The sequence below is a fragment of the Ranitomeya variabilis genome, chromosome 2, assembly GCF_051348905.1.
Source record: "Ranitomeya variabilis isolate aRanVar5 chromosome 2, aRanVar5.hap1, whole genome shotgun sequence".
NCBI classification, from domain to species: Eukaryota; Metazoa; Chordata; class Amphibia; order Anura; family Dendrobatidae; genus Ranitomeya; species Ranitomeya variabilis.
In genome coordinates, this window is record NC_135233.1 from 374,879,447 (window position 1) to 374,898,712 (window position 19,266).

Sequence of the window (19,266 nt, forward strand, 5' to 3'; positions counted from 1 at the left end):
ATTACACACTAGGTTTTCGGTGGCACACAATGAGAGACAGATGCCACACACAGGACTGGCACAGAGGCAGATTTGCCAATCTTTATCTCACACTATTTTTTTTTTTTTTTTAAAGGGAGAATTTATAAAAAAAAAAAAAAAAAGGCCCAGTATTACACAGTGGTTTTCGGTGGCACACAATGAGAGACAGATGCCACACACAGGACTGGCACAGAGGCAGACTTGCCAACCTTTATCTCCCACAATTTTTTTTTTTTTTTACAGGGAGAATTTACCACAAAAAAATAAATGGCCAAGTATTACACACTGGTTTTTGGTGGCACACAATGAGAGACAGATGCCACACACAGGACTGGCACAGAGGCAGATTTGCCAATCTTTATCTCACACTAATTTTTTTTTTTAAAGGGAGAATTTAGAAAAAAAAAAAAAGGCCCAGTATTACACAGTGATTTTCGGTGGCACACAATGAGAGACAGATGCCACACACAGGACTGGCACAGAGGCAGACTTGCCAATCTTTATCTCACACTATTTTTTTTTTATTTTTAAAGAGAGAATTTAGAAAAAAAAAAAAAAAAGGCCCAGTATTTCACAGTGGTTTTCGGTGGCACACAATGAGAGACAGATGCCACACACAGGACTGGCACAGAGGCAGACTTGCCAATCTTTATCTCCCACTAATAATTTTTTTTTTACAGGGAGAATTTTTTCCCCCCCAAAAAATGGCCCAGTATTACACAGTGGTTTTTGGTGGCACACAATGAGAGACAGATGCCACACACAGGACTGGCACAGAGGCAGACTTGCCAACCTTTATCTCCCACTAATTTTTATTTTTTTTTTACAGGGAGAATTTACCCCAAAAAATAAATGGCCAAGTATTACACAGTGGTTTTCGGTGGCACACAATGAGAGACAGATGCCACACACAGGACTGGCACAGAGGCAGATTTGCCAATCTTTATCTCACACTAATTATTATTTTTTTTTAAAGGGAGAATTTAGAAAAAAAAAAAAAAAGGCCCAGTATTACACAGTGGTTTTCGGTGGCACACAATGAGAGACAGATGCCACACACAGGACTGGCACAGAGGCAGACTTGCCAATCTTTATCTCCCACTAATAATTTTTTTTTTTACAGGGAGAATTTACCCCCCCCAAAAAAATGGCCCAGTATTACACAGTGGTTTTTGGTGGCACACAATGAGAGACAGATGCCACACACAGGACTGGCACAGAGGCAGACTTGCCAACCTTTATCTCCCACTAATTTTTTTTTTTTTTACAGGGAAAATGTACCCGAAAAAATAAATGGCCAAGTATTACACACTGGTTTTCGGTGGCACACAATGAGAGACAGATGCCACACACAGGACTGGCACAGAGGCAGATTTGCCAATCTTTATCTCACACTAATTTTTTTTTTTTTTTAAAGGGAGAATTTAGAAAAAAAAAAAAAAGGCCCAGTATTACACAGTGGTTTTCGGTGGCACACAATGAGAGACAGATGCCACACACAGGACTGGCACAGAGGTAGACTTGCCAATCTTTATCTCCCACTAATATTTTTTTTTTTTACAGGGAGAATTTACCCCCCCCAAAAAAATGGCCCAGTATTACACAGTGGTTTTCGGTGGCACACAATGAGAGACAGATGCCACACACAGGACTGGCACAGAGGCAGACTTGCCAACCTTTATCTCCCACTAATTTTTTTTTTTTTTTTACAGGGAGAATTTACCCAAAGAAATAAATGGCCAAGTATTACACACTGGTTTTCGGTGGCACACAATGAGAGACAGATGCCACACACAGGACTGGCACAGAGGCAGACTTGCCAACCTTTATCTCCCACTAATTTTTTTTTTTTCAGGGAGAATTTACCCCCCCCAAAAAAAGGCCCAGTATTACACAGTGGTTTTTGGTGGCACACAATGAGAGACAGATGCCACACACAGGACTGGCGCAGAGGCAGACTTGCCAATCTTTATCTCCCACTAATATTTTTTTTTTTACAGGGAGAATTTACCCCAAAAAAATAAATGGCCAAGTATTACACAGTGGTTTTCGGTGGCACACAATGAGAGACAGATGCCACACACAGGACTGGCACAGAGGCAGACTTGCCAATCTTTATCTCCCACTAATTATTTTTTTTTTACAGGGAGAATTTACCCAAAAAAATAAATGGCCAAGTATTACACAGTGGTTTTCGGTGGCACACAATGAGAGACAGATGCCACACACAGGACTGGCACAGAGGCAGACTTGCCAATCTTTATCTCCCACTAATTATTTTTTTTTTACAGGGAGAATTTACCCCCAAAAATAAATGGCCAAGTATTACACAGTGGTTTTCGGTGGCACACAATGAGAGACAGATGCCACACACAGGACTGGCACAGAGGCAGACTTTGCCAATCTTTATCTCCCACTAATATTTTTTTTTTTACAGGGAGAATTTACCCCCCCAAAAAAATGGCCCAGTATTACACAGTGGTTTTCGGTGGCACACAATGAGAGACAGATGCCACACACAGCAATGGCACAGAGGCAGACTTGCCAACCTTTATCTCCCACTATTTTTTTTTTTTTTACAGGGAGAATTTACCCCCCAAAAAATAAATGGCCAAGTATTGCACAGTGGTTTTCGGTGGCACACAATGAGAGACAGATGCCACACACAGCAATGGCACAGAGACAGACTTGCCAACCTTTATCTCCCACTATTTTTTTTTTTTTTACAGGGAGAATTTACCCCCCAAAAAATAAATGGCCAAGTATTGCACAGTGGTTTTTGGTGGCACACAATGAGAGACAGATGCCACACACAGGACTGGCACAGAGGCAGACTTGCCAACCTTTATCTCCCACTAATTTTTTTTTTTTCAGGGAGAATTTACCCCCCCCAAAAAAAGGCCCAGTATTACACAGTGGTTTTCGGTGGCACACAATGAGAGACAGATGCCACACACAGGACTGGCACAGAGGCAGACTTGCCAATCTTTATCTCCCACTAATATTTTTTTTTTTACAGGGAGAATTTACCCCAAAAAAATAAATGGCCAAGTATTACACAGTGGTTTTCGGTGGCACACAATGAGAGACAGATGCCACACACAGGACTGGCACAGAGGCAGACTTGCCAATCTTTATCTCCCACTAATTATTTTTTTTTTACAGGGAGAATTTACCCAAAAAAATAAATGGCCAAGTATTACACAGTGGTTTTCGGTGGCACACAATGAGAGACAGATGCCACACACAGGACTGGCACAGAGGCAGACTTGCCAATCTTTATCTCCCACTAATTTTTTTTTTTTTACAGGGAGAATTTACCCCAAAAAATAAATGGCCAAGTATTACACAGTGGTTTTCGGTGGCACACAATGAGAGACAGATGCCACACACAGGACTGGCACAGAGGCAGACTTTGCCAATCTTTATCTCCCACTAATATTTTTTTTTTTACAGGGAGAATTTACCCCCCCAAAAAAATGGCCCAGTATTACACAGTGGTTTTCGGTGGCACACAATGAGAGACAGATGCCACACACAGCAATGGCACAGAGGCAGACTTGCCAACCTTTATCTCCCACTATTTTTTTTTTTACAGGGAGAATTTACCCCCAAAAAAATAAATGGCCAAGTATTGCACAGTGGTTTTTGGTGGCACACAATGAGAGACAGATGCCACACACAGCAATGGCACAGAGGCAGACTTGCCAACCTTTATCTCTGTTATGACCCCAATGGCGAGGGTCTCAGAGGAACGTGGAAGTCTGCAGAATACAAAAATCCAGCTCATAGGGCAGTGGTAACTGGGTTGACCATATATCTACTCCTAACGCCAACACTAGAAGTAGCCGGGGATCATTCCTACGTTGATTCTAGATGACACGCGCCAGCCGGAGAATCTAGCTACCCCTAGTAGAGGAAAACAAAGACCTTTCTTGCCTCCAGAGAAGGGGACCCCAAAGCTGGATAGAAGCCCCCCACAAATAATGACGGTGAGGTAAGAGGAAATGACAAACACAGAAATGAACCAGGTTTAGCACAGAGAGGCCCGCTTACTAATAGCAGAATAAAGAAAGGTAACTTATATGGTCAACAAAAACCCTATCAAAATCCACACTGGAAATTCAAGAACCCCCGAACCGTCTAACGGTCCGGGGGGAGAACACCAGCCCCCCTAGAGCTTCCAGCAAAGGTCAGGATATAGATTAGGAACAAGCTGGACAAAAATACAAAACCAAAACAAATAGCAAAAAGCAAAAGGCAGACTTAGCTGATATAACTGGAACCAGGATCAGTAGACAAGAGCACAGCAGACTAGCTCTGATAACTACGTTGCCAGGCATAGAACTGAAGGTCCAGGGAGCTTATATAGCAACACCCCTAACTAACGACCCAGGTGCGGATAAAAGGAATGACAGAAAAACCAGAGTCAAAAAACTAGTAACCACTAGAGGGAGCAAAAAGCAAATTCACAACAGTACCCCCCCCTTAGTGAGGGGTCACCGAACCCTCACCACGACCACCAGGGCGATCAGGATGAGCGGCATGAAAGGCACGAACTAAATCGGCCGCATGAACATCAGAGGCGACCACCCAGGAATTATCCTCCTGACCATAGCCCTTCCACTTGACCAGGTACTGAAGCCTCCGCCTGGAGAGGCGAGAATCCAAGATCTTCTCCACCACGTACTCCAACTCGCCCTCAACCAACACCGGAGCAGGAGGCTCAGCAGAAGGAACTACAGGCACAATGTACCGCCGCAACAAGGACCTATGAAATACATTGTGAATAGCAAACGACACAGGAAGATCCAGACGAAAAGATACAGGATTAAGGATTTCCAATATCTTGTAAGGCCCAATAAAACGAGGTTTAAATTTGGGAGAGGAGACCTTCATAGGAACAAAGCGGGAAGAAAGCCATACCAAATCCCCAACGCGTAGTCGGGGACCCACACCGCGGCGGCGGTTGGCAAAGCGCTGAGCCTTCTCCTGTGACAACTTCAAGTTGTCCACCACATGATTCCAGATCTGCTGCAACCTATCCACCACAGAATCCACCCCAGGACAGTCAGAAGGCTCCACATGACCCGAAGAAAAACGAGGATGGAAACCAGAGTTGCAGAAAAAAGGCGAAACCAAGGTGGCGGAACTAGCCCGATTATTAAGGGCAAACTCAGCCAACGGCAAGAATGTCACCCAATCGTCCTGATCAGCAGAGACAAAACACCTCAAATAAGCCTCCAAAGTCTGATTAGTTCGCTCCGTCTGTCCATTAGTCTGAGGATGGAAAGCAGACGAAAACGACAAATCAATGCCCATCCTACTACAAAAGGATCGCCAGAACCTGGAAACGAACTGGGATCCTCTGTCTGACACAATATTCTCAGGGATGCCGTGCAAACGAACCACGTTCTGAAAAAACACAGGAACCAGATCGGAAGAGGAAGGCAGCTTAGGCAAAGGAACCAAATGGACCATCTTGGAAAAGCGATCACATATCACCCAGATAACGGACATGCCCTGAGATAGCGGAAGATCAGAAATGAAATCCATGGAGATATGTGTCCAAGGTCTCTTCGGGACAGGCAAGGGCAAGAGCAAACCGCTGGCACGAGAACAGCAAGGCTTAGCTCGAGCACAAGTCCCACAGGACTGCACAAATGACCGCACATCCCTTGACAAGGAAGGCCACCAAAAGGACCTGGCCACCAGATCTCTGGTGCCAAAAATTCCCGGGTGACCTGCCAACACCGAGGAATGAACCTCGGAAATGACTCTGCTGGTCCACTTATCCGGGACAAACAGTCTGTCAGGTGGACAAGACTCAGGCCTATCAGCCTGAAATCTCTGCAACACACGTCGCAGATCCGGAGAAATAGCTGACAAGATAACTCCATCTTTAAGAATACCAACAGGATCAGCGACTCCAGGAGCATCAGGCACAAAGCTCCTAGAAAGAGCATCGGCCTTCACATTCTTTGAACCTGGTAAATACGAGACAACAAAATCAAAGCGGGAGAAAAACAATGACCAGCGGGCCTGTCTCGGATTAAGGCGTTTAGCAGACTCGAGATACATCAGATTTTTGTGATCAGTCAAGACCACCACACGATGCTTAGCACCCTCGAGCCAATGACGCCACTCCTCAAATGCCCATTTCATGGCCAACAACTCCCGATTGCCCACATCATAATTTCGCTCGGCAGGCGAAAACTTCCTAGAGAAAAAGGCACAAGGTTTCATAACAGAGCAACCAGGGCCTCTCTGCGACAAAACGGCCCCTGCCCCAATCTCCGAAGCATCCACCTCAACCTGAAAGGGAAGTGAGACGTCAGGCTGGCACAAAACAGGCGCCGAAGTAAACCGGCGTTTCAACTCCTGGAAAGCCTCCACGGCAGCAGGAGCCCAGTTAGCTACATCGGAGCCCTTCTTGGTCATATCCGTCAAAGGTTTCACAATGCTAGAAAAATTAGCGATAAAACGACGGTAGAAGTTAGCGAAGCCCAAGAACTTCTGAAGACTCTTAACTGACGAGGGCTGAGTCCAATCAAGAATAGCTCGGACCTTGACTGGGTCCATCTCCACAGCAGAAGGGGAAAAAATGAACCCCAAAAAGGGAACCTTCTGTACACCAAAGAGACACTTTGAGCCCTTGACAAACAAAGAATTTTCACGCAAAATTTTAAAGACCAACCTGACCTGCTCCACATGCGAATCCCAATTATCAGAAAAAACCAAAATATCATCCAGATAAACAATCAAAAATTTATCCAGATACTTCCGGAAAATGTCATGCATAAAGGACTGAAAAACTGAAGGCGCATTGGAGAGCCCAAAAGGCATCACCAAGTACTCAAAATGACCTTCGGGCGTATTGAATGCGGTTTTCCATTCATCACCTTGCTTAATGCGCACAAGGTTGTACGCACCACGAAGGTCTATCTTGGTGAACCACTTGGCACCCTTAATCCGGGCAAACAAGTCAGACAACAGCGGTAAAGGATACTGAAACTTGACAGTGATCTTATTTAAAAGCCGATAATCAATACAAGGTCTCAAAGATCCGTCCTTTTTTGCCACAAAAAAGAATCCCGCACCAAGAGGGGAAGAAGACGGACGAATATGTCCTTTCTCCAGAGACTCCTTGATATATGAACGCATAGCGGTATGTTCAGGTACCGACAGATTAAACAGTCTTCCCTTAGGAAATTTACTGCCTGGGATCAAATCTATAGCACAGTCACAGTCCCTATGAGGAGGCAGTGCACTGGACTCAGACTCACTGAAGACATCCTGATAATCAGACAAATACTCCGGAACTTCCGAAGGCGTAGAGGAAGCAATAGACACAGGCAGGGAATCCCCATGAATACCACGACAGCCCCAACTTGAGACTGACATAGCCTTCCAGTCCAGGACTGGATTATGGGTCTGTAACCATGGCAGCCCTAAAACAACCAAATCATGCATTTTATGTAAAACCAGGAAACGTATCACCTCGCGGTGTTCAGGAGTCATGCACATGGTAACCTGTGTCCAATACTGCGGTTTATTTGCTGCCAATGGTGTAGCATCAATACCCCTAAGAGGAATAGGATTTTCTAATGGTTCAAGAGTAAAACCACAGCGCTTAGCAAATGAGAGATCCATGAGACTCAGGGCAGCACCTGAATCTACAAACGCCATGACAGGATAAGATGACAGTGAGCAAATCAAAGTTACAGACAGAATAAATTTAGGTTGCAAATTACCAACGGTGACAGGACTAACAACCTTAGCTATACGTTTAGAGCATGCTGAGATAACATGTGTAGAATCACCACAGTAGTAGCACAAGCCATTCCGGCGTCTATGAATTTTCCGCTCATTTCTAGTCAGGATTCTATCACATTGCATTAAATCAGGTGTCTGTTCAGACAACACCATGAGGGAATTTGCGGTTTTTCTATCACATTGCACCGAATTAGGTGTCTGTTCAGACAACACCATGAGGGAATTTGCGGTTTTGCGCTCCCGCAACCGCCGGTCAATTTGAATAGCCAGTGCCATAGTATCATTCAGACCTGTGGGAATGGGAAAACCCACCATAACATTCTTAATGGCTTCAGAAAGGCCATTTCTAAAATTAGCGGCCAGTGCACACTCGTTCCAATGTGTCAGCACGGACCATTTCCGAAATTTTTGGCAATACACTTCAGCCTCGTCCTGCCCCTGAGACATAGCCAGCAAGGCCTTTTCTGCCTGAATCTCAAGATTGGGTTCCTCATAAAGTAAACCGAGCGCCAGAAAAAACGCATCAAGATCAGCCAATGCCGGATCTCCTGGCGCCAGCGAAAAAGCCCAATCCTGAGGGTCGCCCCGTAAGAACGAAATAACAATTTTTACTTGCTGAGCAGAATCTCCAGATGAACAGGGTCTCAGGGACAAAAACAATTTACAATTATTCACGAAATTCCTAAACTTAAACCTGTCTCCGGAAAACAGTTCAGGAATCGGTATTTTAGGTTCTGACCTAGGATTTCTGATAACATAATCTTGTATGCCCTGCACACGAGTAGCCAGCTGGTCCACACTTGTAATCAAGGTCTGGACATTCATGTCTGCAGCAAGCATAGCCACTCTGAGGTAAAGGGGAAAAAGAGAAAAAAAAAAAAAACTCAGAATCTTCTTTCTTATAATCCCTCTTCTGCAATGCATTAAACATTTAATACTGGCCTGGCAAACTGTTATGACCCCAATGGCGAGGGTCTCAGAGGAACGTGGAAGTCTGCAGAATACAAAAATCCAGCTCATAGGGCAGTGGTAACTGGGTTGACCATATATCTACTCCTAACGCCAACACTAGAAGTAGCCGGGGATCATTCCTACGTTGATTCTAGATGACACGCGCCAGCCGGAGAATCTAGCTACCCCTAGTAGAGGAAAACAAAGACCTTTCTTGCCTCCAGAGAAGGGGACCCCAAAGCTGGATAGAAGCCCCCCACAAATAATGACGGTGAGGTAAGAGGAAATGACAAACACAGAAATGAACCAGGTTTAGCACAGAGAGGCCCGCTTACTAATAGCAGAATAAAGAAAGGTAACTTATATGGTCAACAAAAACCCTATCAAAATCCACACTGGAAATTCAAGAACCCCCGAACCGTCTAACGGTCCGGGGGGAGAACACCAGCCCCCCTAGAGCTTCCAGCAAAGGTCAGGATATAGATTAGGAACAAGCTGGACAAAAATACAAAACCAAAACAAATAGCAAAAAGCAAAAGGCAGACTTAGCTGATATAACTGGAACCAGGATCAGTAGACAAGAGCACAGCAGACTAGCTCTGATAACTACGTTGCCAGGCATAGAACTGAAGGTCCAGGGAGCTTATATAGCAACACCCCTAACTAACGACCCAGGTGCGGATAAAAGGAATGACAGAAAAACCAGAGTCAAAAAACTAGTAACCACTAGAGGGAGCAAAAAGCAAATTCACAACAATCTCCCACTATTTTTTTTTTTTTTTACAGGGAGAATTTACCCCCAAAAAAATAAATGGCCAAGTATTGCACAGTGGTTTTCGGTGGCACACAATGAGAGACAGATGCCACACACAGGACTGGCACAGAGGCAGACTTGCCAATCTTTATCTCCCACTAATAATTTTTTTTTTACAGGGAGAATTTACCCCCCAAAAAATAAATGGCCAAGTATTGCACAGTGGTTTTCGGTGGCACACAATGAGAGACAGATGCCACACACAGGACTGGCACAGAGGCAGACTTGCCAATCTTTATCTCCCACTAATATTTTTTTTTTAAAAGGGAGAATTTACCCAAAAAAATAAATGGCCAAGTATTACACAGTGGTTTTCGGTGGCACACAATGAGAGACAGATGCCACACACACAGGACTGGCACAGAGGCATACTTGCCAATCTTTATCTCCCTGCAGTAATCTCAGGAAAGTATGGCAGGCAGCTATAAAAAGGACTGCTGTACACAAAAGTGGGGACAAACACACAAGATAGCTGTGCAGAAAGGAAGGAACAACAGGATTTGTGCTTTGAAAAAAGCAGTTGGTTTGCACAGCGGCGTACACACAAAGCAACGCAGCTATCAGGGAGCCTTCTAGGGCAGCCCAATGAGCTACAGCGCTGAGGAAAAAAGAATGTAGCTTCCACTGTCCCTGCAAACAAAAGGTGGTGTTGGACAGTGGAAATCGCTACAGCACAAGCGGTTTGTGGCTTTATGTACCCTGCCTATCACTATCCCTGGTTCTGACGAAGCGGCACCTCTCCCTTCGCTCAGATCAGCAGCAGTAAGATGGCGGTCGGCGGGAACGCCCCTTTATAGCCCCTGTGACGCGGCAGAAAGCAAGCCAATCACTGCAATGCCCTTCTCTAAGATGGTGGGGACTGAGATCTATGTCATCACGCTGCCCACACTCTGCTTCCACCTTCATTGGCTGAGAAATGGCGCTTTTAGCGTCATTGAAACGTGACTTTGGCGCCAAAGTCGCGTACCGCATGGCAGACCCCACACAGGGATCGGGTTGGTTTCATGAGACGCCGACTTTGCCAAAAGTCGGCGACTTATGAAAATGAACGATCTGTTTCGCTCAACCCTACATTTGACTTTTTGAACGCAAGATTGGCTGGAATCAATGGTGGCACCGTGTTGCATTTGGAGACCCCTGATGTGCCTAAATCCCAACTCTAGCCATAACCCTAATCACAACCCTAACCCCAACACACTCCTAACCACAACCCTAACCCTAATCCCAACCCTAACCCCAACCCTAACCACAACTTTAACCCCAACACACCCCTAACCATAACGCTAACCACAAGCCTATTCTTAACCCTATTTCCAACCCTAGCCCTAATTCCAACCCTAACTCTAATTCCAACCCTAAGGCTATGTGCCCACGTTGCGGATTCGTGTGAGATTTTTCCGCACCATTTTTGAAAAATCCGCAGGTAAAAGGCACTGCATTTTACCTGCGGATTTACCGCGGATTTCAGTGTTTTTTATGCGGATTTCACCTGCGGATTCCTATTAACAAGTGTAAAATGCTGCGGAATCCGCACAAAGAATTAACATGCTGCGGAAAATACAACGCAGCATTTCCACGCGGTATTTTCCGCACCATGGGCACATCGGATGGTACTGTAAACCTGATGGAACACTGCTACGAATCTGCAGCGGCCAATCCGCTGCTGATCCGCAGCCAAATCCGCACCGTGTGCACATAGCCTAATTCTAACGCTAACCCTAGTTCTAACCCTAACCCTACCCCTAACCCTACCCCTAACCCTACCCCTACCCCTAGTTCTAACCCTAGTTCTAACCCTAGTGGGAAAAAAAATGTTCTTTATTTTATTATTGTCCCTACGTATGGGGGTGATAAAGGGGGGGTCATTTACTATTTTTTTTATTTTGATCACTGTGATAGGTCTTATCACAGTGATCAAAATGTAGCTGGAACTAATCCGCCGGCCTGCAGATTCGGCGGGCGCACTGCGCATGCGCCCGCCATTTTGGAAGATGGCGGCATCCGTGGAGAAGACGGACGGACATCGGGAAGCTCGGTAAGTATGAGGGGGGGGATCGGAGCACGGGGGGGTGATCGGAGCAGGGTGGGTGGGATCGGAGCACGGGGGGAGCGGACAGGAGGAAGGGGGAGCGGACAGGACGATGGAGGGGAGCGGAGCACAGGATGGAGGACTGGGGAGGAGATCGGTGGCGGTGGGGGGGGTGCAGACCAGTGTTTCCAGCCATGGCCGATGCTATTACAGCATCGGCCATGGCTGGATTGTAATATTTCACCAGTTTTCATAGTGAAATATTACAAATCGCTCTGATTGGCTGTTTCACTTTCAACAGCCAATCAGAGCGATCGTAGCCACGGGGGGGTGAAGCCACCCCCCCTGGGCTGAAGTACCACTCCCCCTGTCCCTGCAGATCGGGTGAAATTGGAGTTAACCCTTTCACCCGATCTGCAGGGACGCGATCCCTCCATGACGCCACATAGGCGTCACAGGTCAGATTGGCACCGACTTTCATGATGCCTACGTGGTGTTACAGGTCGGGAAGGGGTTAAATATATAAAAATATAATAGCCTTGTTCCTCTTGCTTTATAAACCGCTCCCGTGAAGCCATACGCTATCTGTAAAGGGTGTCCAATCGACTTGTATAAACAATTGGTGGTGGCAGCTGGTTCCTTTTGTTATTGTGGAGTAGGCAGTCACTGTAATGGGGTACATATATATACACTGCTCAAAAAAATAAAGGGAACACTTAAACAACAGAATATAACTCAAAGGAAATCAAACTTCTGTGAAATCAAACTGTCCACTTAGGAAGCAACACTGTTTTACTATCAATTTCACATGCTGTTGTGCAAATGGAATAGACAGCAGATAGAAATTATTTGCAATTATCAAGACACACTCAATAAAGGAGTGGTTCTGCAGGTGGGAACCACAGACCACATCATCTCAGTAGCAATGCTTTCTGGCTGATGTTTTGGTCACTTTTGAATGTTGGTTGTGCTTTCACACTCGTGGTAGCATGAGACAGACTCTACAACCCACAAAAGTGGCTCAGGTAGTGCAGCTCATCCAGGATGGCACATCAATGTGAGCTGTGGCAAGAATGTTTTCTGTGTCTGTCAGCGTAGTATCCAGAGGCTGGAGGTGCTACCAGGAGACAGATCAGTATACCAGGAGACGTGGAGGGGGCCGCAGGAGGGCAACAACCCATCAGCAGGAGCACTACCTCAACCTTTGTACAAGGAGGAACAGGAGGAGCACTGCCAGAGCCCTGCAAAATGACCTCCAGCAGGCCACAAATTTGCATGTGTCTGCACAAACGGTTACAAACCGACTCCATGAGGATGGTCTGAGTGCCCGCCGTCCAAAGATGGGGGTTGTGCTCACAGCCCAACACCGTGCAGGATGCTTGGCATTTGCCACAGAACACCAGGATTGGCAACTTCGCCACTGGCACCTTGTACTTTTCACAGATGAAAGCAGGCTCACACTAAGCACATGTGACAGACGTGACAGAGTCTGGAGACGCCCTGGAGAGCGATCTGCTGCCTGCAACATCCTTCAGCATTACTGGTTTGGCAGTGGGTCAGTAATGGTGTGGGGTGGCATTTCTTTGGAGGGTCGCACAGCCCTCCATGTGCTCGCCAGAGGTAGCCTGACTGCCATTAGGTACCAAGATGAGATCCTCAGACCCCTTGTGAGACCATATGCTGGTGCGGTTGGCCCTGGGTTCCTAATGCAGGACAATGCCAGACCTCATGTGGCTGGAGTGTGTCAGCAATTCCTGCAAGATGAAGGCATTACCTACCAAAATATGTCTGAATGTAAACAACTATGGCACGTCAAAAACTGATATAAACCAAAAGCGGACTGAAATTGACTTAGCCGCTAGAAGAGAACCATATAATAATAAATTATTATTTTGTAAATCTTTATTTCTATATAAAATCACCAAAAGCAGCAATATCAAAAAGAACAGAGTGTTCAAAGGGGAACAATTAAGTAATAACTCCACAGAAATACCACTATATGTCTGCAACCATAGTTAGGCAATATAATCCAGCATAAATATCAAACTATTAGCTATAGATGTTTTATCAATCATACCCATTATTGTTAAATTACTCCATGATAATATGCAAGATATAGTAACACCTATAAAGTTATGCAGCCCTAAAAAGGCTTGCATGTGTCACTAAAATATTATTCTAATCCACTCAGGTGAAGACATTGAAGCTATGGACTGGCCCGCCCGTTCCCCAGACCTGAATCCGATGGAACACATCTGGGACATTGTGTCTCGCACCAACAGTTGCACCACAAACTGTCCAGGAGTTGGCGGATGCTTTAGTCCAGGTCTGGGAGGAGATCCCTCAGGAGGTCATCCACCGCCTCATCAGGAGCATGCCCAGGCATTGTAGGGAGGCCACACACTACTGAACATCATTTCCTTGTCTTGAGGCATTTCCACTGAAGTTGGATCAGCCTGTAACTTCATTTTCCACTGATTTTCAAACTCCATACCTCTGTGGGATATTTGTTTTGATTTATGTTGATCATTTTTAGGTTTTATTGTTCTCAACACATTCCACTATGTAATGAATAAAGATTTACAATTGGAATATTTCATTCAGCGATATCTAGGATGTGGGATTTTAGTGTTCCCTTTATTTTTTTGAACAGTGTATATTCATATATATATTCCATGCAATATATTCCATGCAATGGAATTGGACTTGTTTGTTCCTTGACAAATTATTGGCATTGAGATCTGCCTGATTTTCCCTGCTGTATCTCTTGACAAAATTGGTGACAGCGGTGGGATCTGCTTTATCTCTCAGCTGTTTTCTCTGACAGATTGAAGTTTTATAAGATTCATCTATGGTAACTCAAACTTTTCTGGATTTTTAATAGTCCTCAATGGTCATGTAGTCACTATGTTGTGAACTTCACCTCTAGAATTAACCCTTTAGTATGTAATGTTTAATTGTGGTGGTCATAATACTGGGAATTACCTTCAGAAACAAACACCACATCAAAGTGTTTTAGATAATTTATTATGAGATCATTTTAAATTACAAGAAATAAATACAAATCAAAGGTCTGTGGATGACCAGACCCCTTCATAACTTCAGTGCCAACTCAACATCTCCAGAACCAATATGGCAAGACTTCAACATGCATCTTCATGGTTAGAGATGATTCAGTTCTACAAATCTGGCACCTGGGACACGGCACCTCCATTGATTGTGCCCATATTGCTGAGACATATGATATAATATATACATATTCATGATGTACTGTACAAGGTTAGGGTTCTTCATGAGGGTTCTCTGGTTCAAGAGTCTTCAATTAATTTCTGAATTGAAAAATGAAATACTGAAAAAAAAAACCATTGTTAGACCATTCGGCTTTTGCAGTGTTGATGGAGTGAACTATAGTAATTACTAAGTACAGTGTTGTTGTGTGTCCATGATGACCTCTCAGTAAAACCTCATTCACTATACTTTATTAGAGTATACAGATGTCATGGGGGACACATCCTCACCCATGAACCCAAAGTATTTCCCAAGGTAAAGAGTCACTCATAAATGTAACTGACACCCTGGAGGACATATCAGGACCATGTATTATATAGGTATTTTTAGACTTCGTAGGGTGCCATGTGCAGCGCCCCAGAGTCCTGGTCGTTGCAGTACTGTGGCTCCGCCACTATGGGGAGCTATGGTGCGTCTGATGGCACTGAAGGAGTTCATCGGATCAGGTATCACAGACACCAATACATTTCACAGCCGGGCCTCCGGGGGGAGCTAAGGGTTCTATTCACTAGGCCACTCCCCACCATAGTGGGTAAACTGGGGGTCAGGCAGGAAGTGAGATCAGAAAGCTGACTGGGTTGGAACAGTCAGGGGTGGGATCCTGACAGAGGCTTGGCAACTTGAACGAACGTAAAGGGACCGCGCCTGCTCCGGGTAGCGGTGGTGCCCAAGGAAGGACTAGAAGCGAGATAGATTGTGCTGAGTGAGAAACGAGATCAAGCAAAAGGAGAAATACCAGTAGGGGTCGTGCTGTAAGACCGGAGCAACACCCTACTGAGGCGCACTACCGGTGGCCGGAACGCCGAGGGAGTATCATAACATTCAGCTTCAAGCAATACTCTAAACAGCGGCAGGACAGTCAGTCTAAGGCGGGCTGTCTAACTTAAATCACCTATGCAGTCTTGGGGGGCAACTTGTGGAGAGGGGCGACTCTAGGGTCCCGGAAGAGCTCCGAGCCTACCCATCATACGGGTGCCGTCCCAACCAGAACAACAGGGAGGGACGGAGGATTAGAAGAACATCATTTAATCGAGTTGTGAGGGAACTTAAGAAACAGACACAACGGTTGTGGGGACTTTCCGTAAGCACAGCAGGGAAGGACCACAACACATAGCGCTAGAAGGAAGGCACCGATTTCCACCTGTGAGGAGAACTCCGGAGGTGCCATTGGACCGGCCGGACTTGCGCAGCCTGGTGAACCGTATTCCGGACTGAGGACCCAGAGATCTTCAGTAAAGAGGTAAAGAGACTGCAACCTGGTGTCCTCGTTATTTACTGCACCGCACCACTACAGCGTCACCACCATCATCCATATCTATTATTCACTGAGCGCCCCACGGCAGGGTCACGGACCGGGGCCTAGCCGCCGTGACAACCCCAGAGCAGAGACGCAGAGGCCCGGTACCGGGTACCCCTCGGCCCTGCGGCGGTGGGGGCGCTACACATGTTATATGTAACTGTCATTAATGTGACAGTCCCTGTATAAGGAGTTTTCCTCCCTAAGATCATACTAATTTTCTAGAAAGGTCCCATTATGATAAGCTTAGACCACTAGTGATCAGCTTCACTACTTGGTATTAAGTGTACACTTTTGATACACCGCCACCACAGGGGAAATGAAGCAATGCACTTTTTTTTTTAATCAATGCGTTCCTGAAATCTCTAGGTCCTCCACAAATATAAGGAGACGCTCTTTGCAGTTGATCCCACCTCTTATAGTATTTGAAAGGGGGCTCCACTCTATTAATGCAAAAATCCTTAAATGGGTAAGGTGTAACATGCAGCTTTCGGTCTATAGTGCACCAATTTTCATATATCACTCATAATTGTGATCCACAGGTTCAATGATTAAGCTGGGCTGTAGTTGTGATCTCAATGTCTACAACCCTGCGATACCTATAGTCCCTTTCTCTGCATTAGTATTTAGTCTATGTTAACACCGAAATGAGAACCCTCTGGTTGTCAGCTATAGCTTATGGTTGTGTTATGTCCAGAGATGAATCTCAAAACTTCTGGACTTCAATGAAAAAAAACGGTAATTAAACCTCAACCTGACCATGTGCCATTTATTAGACTGGATCCCCTTAGGCACCAAGTCCAGGGTGCTCCTTCTATCTAAGCCTTTGCACTAGCTCTCCAGGGTTGTCCATAGTGAGGTCCTCCACATGCCCTTGTACTACTGATGTTCTTGTGACAAATCTAGGTTATATTCAACTCACATTAAAATACAAGTATGACATATTTACTTACCATGGAAGTCATCAAAAGAAGGAAAAATAGAATAAGCGCCGCCAAGACAATGATGGCGATTTCTGCAGGAGTAATAGTTGCTGCGGAAAGAAGAGATGAAACGTTACAACAGATAATCACAATGCATGGATGTTTTTGTAGAAAATAAAACCCTGCTCTCCTGGCACATTTTCAGCATAATACTGCCAAACGGTAAAGAGATTATAATGCCGCATGATACCTGAAGCATAGGAAGAACAATATTAATTCTAATAACATTAGGAAGCGTAATAATGGGAAAAATATCTACGCTCTGACAAAATGATATGGTGGCTGCAGAGGTACAGGCTTAAATACTTACATGCTGCTGTTGTAGTTGCTGTTGTAGCTGCTGCTATGGATAACATAAATGAAAGAGTTAAATGTCTCTACGCTGAGTGCAAAAAGGCAATTATATAGCTAATGAGTGATTAATGTTTATGTACAGCACCAAGGTATAGGTTGGTGACAGGGTGAACAAATGGCTGTAAAGTACTATATAGATATTCGGAGCAGGTTGCACCTCTAGGTACATGGGCCACTTGACTACTGAGATTTGTTCAACCCCAGTTTCAAAAAAAGAGGATGAGGAGTAATAATAAGGTAAAATATACTTACTGGTTGTATCTGAGTCCATAAAAAAGAAATAAAATAGAAAATTAGTTATTTCAAAATAGATATAAATATATAAAAAAATGTTAGAAAGTTTTAGGGGACAAATATGTGTTATATGTAGATCTAAATAGTCCATATATTCCTGCCATATAGCTCCCACATAGTATGTCATCATACACATACAGTTATATGAAAAAGTTTGGGCACCCCTATTAATCTTAAGCTTAATGTTTTTTAAAAATTGTTTTTTTTGCAACAGCTATTTCAGAGTCATATATCTAATAACTGTTGGACACAGTAATGTTTCTGCCTTGAAATGAGGTTTATTGTACTAACAGAAAATGTACAATCTGCATTCAAACAAAATTTGACAGGTGCATAAGTATGGGCACCTCACCAGAAAAGTGACATTAATATTTAGTAGATCCTCCTTTTGCAAAAATAACAGCCTCTAGTCGCTTCCTGTAGCTTTTAATGAGTTTCTGGATCCTGGATGAAGGTATTTTTGACCATTACTCTTTACAAAACAATTCCAGTTCAGTTAAGTTTGATGGTCGCCGAGCATGGACGGCCCTCTTCAAATGATCCCACAGATGTTCAATGATATTCAGGTCTGGGGACTGGGATGGCCATTCCAGAACAGTGTAATTGTTCATCTGCATGAATGCCTGAGTAGATTTGGAGCGGTGTTTTGGATCATTGTCTTGCTGAAAGGTCCATCCCCTGCGTAACTTCAACTTTGTCACTGATTCATGAACATTATTGTCAAGAATCTGCTGATACTGAGAGGAATCCATGCGTCCCTCAACTTTAACAAGATTCCCGGTGCCGGCATTGGCCACACAGCCCCAAAGCATGATGGAACCTCCACCAAATTTTACTGTGGGTAGCAAGTGTTTTTCTTGGAATGCTGTTTTTTTGCTGCCATGCATAACGCCTTTTTGTATGACCAAACAACTCAATCTTGGTTTCATCAGTCCACAGGACCTTCTTCTAAAAAGAAATTGGCTTCTCCAAATGTGCTTTTGTATACCTCAGCCGACTGTTTGTGGCGTGCTTGCAGAAACGGCTTCTTTCACATCACTCTCCCATACAGCTTCTCCTTGTGCAAAGTGCGTTGTATAGTTGGCCGATGCACAGTGACACCATCTGCAGCAAGTTGATGCTGCAGCTCTCTGGAGGTGGTCTGAGGATTGTCCTTGACTGATCTCACCATTCTTCTCTGCCTTTATGATGTTTTTCTTGGCCTGCCACTTCTGGCCTTAACAAGAACTGTACCTGTGTTCTTCCATTTCCTTACTATGTTCCTCACAGTGGAAATTGACAGGTTAAATCTCTGAGACAGCTTTTTGTATCCTTCCCCTGAACAACTATGTTGAATAATCTTTGTTTTCAGATCATTTGACAGTTGTTTTGAGGAGCCCATGATGCCACTCTTCAGAGGAGATTCAAACAGGAGAACAACTTGCAAGTGGCCACTTTAAGTAGCTTTTCTCATGATTGC

The 19,266-nt window shown here is 44.7% G+C and overlaps 1 long non-coding RNA gene across 1 annotated transcript; it reads right to left on the reverse strand.

Annotated features, from left to right (window-relative positions):
* Positions 1–14,604: 14,604 nt before the first annotated feature.
* LOC143806082 (uncharacterized) lies at positions 14,605–17,502 on the reverse strand. Its single transcript, XR_013221389.1, has 3 exons — positions 17,470–17,502; positions 17,130–17,209; positions 14,605–14,940 (listed from the first exon to the last, which is right to left on the reverse strand). It is a non-coding gene; the product is annotated as an uncharacterized LOC143806082 (long non-coding RNA).
* Between the last annotated feature and the right edge of the window lie 1,764 nt (positions 17,503–19,266).